This window comes from Corylus avellana, chromosome ca7, assembly GCF_901000735.1.
Source record: "Corylus avellana chromosome ca7, CavTom2PMs-1.0".
Classification (NCBI taxonomy): domain Eukaryota; kingdom Viridiplantae; phylum Streptophyta; class Magnoliopsida; order Fagales; family Betulaceae; genus Corylus; species Corylus avellana.
Genome location: NC_081547.1, coordinates 16356249 through 16362248, shown reverse-complemented (window position 1 = coordinate 16362248; position 6000 = coordinate 16356249).

The window sequence follows — 6000 nt, the reverse complement described above, 5'->3', positions numbered from 1 at the left end:
TGCGGTTGATTACAATCTCGATCTAGCGTATGACCCACCTGCTATCATTGCCCCTTCATCCTTTGGATTACCGAATTAAAGAGCGTCAATTGTAGCGATTCCTGCTGAAAGTGGTTATGGCTAATCGACACGAGTAGTAAGCAACAATAGCTAGGGAAAAATACAGGAGTAGAAACCATTCATTCGAGAGACAAACCCTGATCAGTCAGTTGCCTAAACGGTGACCCATAATCACTTTCAACCGCTGGTAAGCCGCTGCTATTCTAGAATCGTGAGATTCTATTCTATAAGGGTGGGCATGGGTAGGGGCGGATCGAATTTTGGCCTTTTCCCCTACCCAACTCGCACCTTGCGGGTTTGGAAAATCCTACCTGCTACTCGGACACAATGAACCCTATCCGCCTGGGTTCGGGTTTGTAGGGCGGGTTGAACGGGGCAGATACTGCGAGTTGGGCGAGGTGGGTTGGGTGTTATAGGCATGGCATTTTTGTAATTTTTTTTTCAATTTTTTGGGTTAGACCTAAAAGGCTAAACCTGTATGGGCTTATTTATAAATTATAATGATATTTTTTCCTTGTTTTGTATTATTTACAATTTTCATAAGAATATGGTTGGCTTTTTTTTAAAAAAAAAAAAAAAAAAAAAATTTTAATCAAATATGCAAAACTAAAATGATGAAAACGAAAAATTCCAAAAACCAAAAACTAAAATGATCAAAATGCAAAAATCCAATAACTACAAAATAAATTTAACTGGGCACTAAACAACTACCAAAAAACTAAAAAAAAAAACTAAAACTTAAGTTACATCAATATATGTTTAACATCCATAGTTACATCAAAGCAACAAAATCCAGTAGCCACAGTTACATCAAAGCAGCAAAAACAAAATCCAGCAGCTACCAAGCAGAATGCAACTTAAAGTCACTAATCATCCTCAAGTAAAATGCTTCAAAGTTACTTCTACAAAGAATGAAACAAAAAAACATTACAATATCAATTGAAACCGATAAATGAAATTTGTAAATAGCAAAATATATTAATAAATAAATTAAAATGATCAAAAAGCTGACTTGAATCGAGCTTATAACTTTCTGCATCATCAACCATATCTAAGTTAGAACTTAGGGGTTTTGATCTTAACCAGTTTTGTAAACATATCAATGCTTCAACCGTTCTTGGGGCCAGTGAACTTCGAAAAGGATCCAACAGACGTCATATAGTGTTAGAAGCCGACTCTGAAGCAACTGTTGTAATGGGAATGGCCAACACATCTTGTGCTATTTTGGCCACTATTGGGAATTTGGTTGAGTTCACCTTCCACCAAATTAAAATATCGAAATTCGTATTCGCTTTTTCAACATCCTCCATCAAAATATCGATATATCTCCAATTTGCTTTCAATATAACTTTTAGAAGTTAGGTACTTATGAAACCTATTCATGAAGTAAATGTTAGCATTCTCATTTTCTTCTATTTTCATTGAGGAACCTTGAGGCAATTCACTACCATGTTGAACTTGAGATGAACTCTCTCCGAAGCTGTAGTGATCATATAATTTGTTAAGAATGCACCTCAATTTTTCATCATATCATTACATTTATTGGCACCAAGAACATCTTTGAACCAATATTCTATTGACCCCAATTTGGTTCGTAGATCAAGTATAACTGCAACAAACATTATCACGTTAACCTTATCATTGTTATCAAGATCCCCCCAATATTTATTGTACTTCGTCATCATCTTCTCCACCATAACACTCAATACATAATCACCATTATCAATATACTATTGTATGCATTGGAATGCCACCAATTCTTGAAAGTACATATTAGATGTACAATACAAAGACCCCGAAAGTTGCATTATGGCATCATAAAAAAGTTTGAGAAACTTGAGAAAAATCCTAATACAATTCCAATCAACAAAAGTAGGAGGTCCCAAACCATTTTTCTCATTCTTTTCCTGAGTCAACGTAGGCTTAAATTTTTTATCAAACTCTTCCATAAGTTGGAAAGTAGTTCGACATTTTTCAACACCTTCGAACATCAAAAATGTAGAGTTCCATCTAGGTGGAACATCAAGACACAATAAACCCTTGAAAACAAGTTGTTCTCTTTCAATACAAACCTTAAACTTCTCAAATCTTGCAGGTGAAGACTTCACATACTTCACCGCACTTCTAACCCTCATAATGGAGTCATCAACCTCTTTCAAACCCTTATTCATAATAAGATTTAGTATGTATGCACAACACCTCATATGCATGAACTAGCTCTCTAATATGGCGCCCTCCTTATTACAAGTTTTCCTCTTCACGTATTCCAAAGCGGCATCATTGGAAATAGCACTGTCAACTGTGATAGTGAAAATGTTATGAACACCCCACTCAAGCATACACGACAAAATCTTCTCCCCAATGGTATTACCTTTGTGATTAGGAATTAAACAAAAGTTTAAAATTCTTTTGTGTAAATTCCAATCACTATCAATAAAACGAGAGATGATTACCATGTAATTAAGGTTTTGCACCAAAGTCCACGTATCAGTGGTAAGAAAAACCTGAGCACCAATTGTCATGAACATTACCCTCAACTTTTCCTTCTCAGACATGAAGAGCTTAACACAATCCTTCATCACACTATAACTAGAAGGAATTAGAAACCTAGGGCTCAACTGTCTTCATGAAATCCTGAAACTCTTCACCTTCCACAAAACCAAAATGGCAACTCATCCTTAGTTATCATCTTAGCAATTGCTTCCCTTATTTTCGTAGCATTGTATTTCATAATCACCAAATTACCAATAGATCCTTTCACCCACTGCCATTTGTTCTTCCCTCCTAACCTCAAAACTTAACTTTGATTGTGACCAATCATCTTTATCAAGCCTACCGGGATATTTTTTGCAAGTATTTCTCAAATGCATAAGCATGGATGAAGTACCTAGCCTTCTAGTGTGACAACTAAACAATTTTTTACATACTTGCATTATGATTTAGGATCCTTAGGATCACTCCCCTCTACCTCGGTAAAATGTTCCCAAACCATTGATGTTTGCTCAGATTTTTTAGGTTTTGGTGGGAGAGTTGAACTAGGGTTTTGAGTGCCAACACCAACACATCAAACATTAGCATTATCAATGGGGGGCATAGTACTATCACAAAGACAAGGAGTAGATGAAGCAGAACTAGAACCAATACCACTAGTTGCATGACCATCCATGAGTCTACAATAAGTGGAAAAAAAATCAACAACTTATAAAATAGGGAACCAATAATTAATTGACATTTACATTTTCTTTTACCTACTCACAGTCACAGTCTCAGACAGTCAGACTCTCACAAACCAAAAATCAAACCAAAAACGGGTGTGTGGAGGGAACACTCAATCATAATCAGACCAAAAACATGAATTTATAGATTTCTTTTAAATTGTAGACTTATAATCAGACCCAACCCAACATAATCAGACCAAAAATATAATCAGAAAAAAAATATATATTTCTTTACCTGAGGTCAAGGGGTGAGAGACGCAGCTTGATTCCGTCACGAAGGTCACTGTGAGTTTGTGAGAGAGAGAAAGAGAGAGAGAGAGGGAGAGAGAGAGCATTAGTTCACTTCCCAGAGAAAGAGAGAGGGAGAGATGAGAGAGAAACTTGGGAGCGACGGCAAGGTCAGTGCTCTAGGACTGAAGAGGAGCAGCAAGAGTGAGAATGAGAAGAGAAGAGAAGACTGAAGAGGAGCGGCGAGAGAGAAGTGACAAGAGTGAGTGAGAGCTCCAACAGCTAGATTAGAAATTTAGAATTAGGAGGATCTAGGGTTTTTTTTTTTTTTTTTTCCTTTTAAGTGCTTATCAGCGGGGCTGGGTGGGGTGGGGCAGGTGATGAGTGCCAAATATTGCATATTTGGGCTCATGTATTTGAATTTGTTAATCCTTTAGCTTTATTATAATCCAATGTTTTGGGTCAGTTTTGTGATTTTAGTGTTTTGCAGGTTGCTAAGGAAAAAATGCGAATTAAGGAAAAGAAATAAAAAATTATAAAAGGAATGCACACTGTGGCTATGCATATTGAGAAAGAATAAGGCATCCGTTGGTGGGTTAAAACTTAAAAGGAGAAACTAAGGTATGGGCCACGGCAAAGAAGAGAAGGGACTAAGACCATAAAGAAAAGAAAGCCCAAAGAGACTTTCTCATGAATTTGTGAAGCCATACACGTGGGCCATGAGTGACAGATACCAATTTGTAAGAAGAAAGGGAAAAAGCATAAGAAGAAATGACACAAGAAGACAAAGCAAGAGAAAGGATATTGGTGCATGGCAAGGTGGGACCCACGAGTTGGGACTCTCTCAATATGCAAGCTGAATATGTGTAACGTGGGCCCACATAAAAAGAAGAAACCCTTTCTTTTGCTGGAAAAACCAGAGACTAATGCAATTGATTCCCGATATATATAAGGAACATGCAGAAAAGAAAAGGGGGTGCACCGCAAGAGCTTTGCCGCGGGAGAGCAGAGAAGAGAGGAAAGAACTACCGCAAGGCTCCTGAACTTCTCTCTCCATGTATTTATACCTTTAATTTATTTCTTTTTTATTTAAGGTTTAATGTTTAGCAATTTGTTTTCGGTATTTATTTTCATAGTCATGTGTAACTAAATCCTTAACTTTGAAAAGCATTTTTAACCCATTATCTACTTTTCCAGACCAAGGCACACCCCAAACCCCTATATAAAGCCCTCATTCAACCTTTAGCCTTTCCTACACCCAAGAAACCCTAAAACCTAGTATAAGGAGTGATTTTGAGAAGGAGGAGATTTGGAGGAGTTTCCATCTTCTAAGGTAACCCTTTGCCCATTTCCATAACTTTCATGTTATTCTTATTGTTTTCTTAAGTATTTCAAATTCTAAAGATGCCTTGTTAAGGTTGAATACCTATTTCTTAAAAAGGAGGAAGAAATGTTTTTGAAAGGGTTTAAACACCTCTTTGATTCTTTGTGTTGCATGATAATGTGTTTTCTTACGATACATGTGTCTATTTAAAGCCTAAGAAGAGAAATACCAACTCATAGCCTTAGATAGAAGCCTAAAACCCATTTTGAGGGCTTTTGGCCAAACCCTAGCTCCCTAGCCGAACGCTTGCCCAGAGAGCAAGTCACACGCCTCCTTAGCCCCAAAAATATGGTCCAAAGGCTTAACAACCCTTTTCGTTAGATGGAATCTCGTAGAGTTTTCTAATACTGCTTATAATGATGAGTTGTGTTTCATTCTAGCAAGGATTTGTGATGTCGGAGGACTCGAGCCAGCATACAAGGTAAGTAAACATTTTCCTTTAAAATGTGTGATATGTTAGCTGACCGAGTACGCGTATAATATGAGCATGTCTATATTTTTGTATAACTTGGTAACTGCTTAATAACTGGTTGATACGATGCATTGTATGACATGATACACCGGTACGTGCGGTATAATGGCCATGGGTTTACTATATAGACTTGATTCTATGGTCAAATGTGTGTGCTGTATGGGCCTTGGATCCAATGGTTTCATGACCGGTGCAGCCATGCCTAATGGTTGGTCACTACAGGATTAGGTCCCTAGTAGCGTGAGCCACTCGAGGTCGGGCTCGGTCGGGCTGCTAGTGTTATGGACGGTAGCGTACAATGGTCAGGGGCACCGACATTGTATTACAGGCCCCTCAAGACAGCGCCAACTCTGCTAAGAAGGGGTAATATCTTGAGTAGACCATATATGATAGTTACAACCTATAAGCATTAGTTTTGCTACATTAAAATACTTATGTGATTGCCGCCGGGAGTACACCACTCTTTTATTAACCAAACAATACTTTACGGTGTATTAACGGACACAACACCTCTTTTCAAACCTTTACCAAAACTACACATTTATTTATGTTTAATAATAATGTACTCATGTTATACTCTATTGTGGGGTTTACTTACTAAGTCGTTATACTTACGCGGTTATTATTCTTATCGGGAG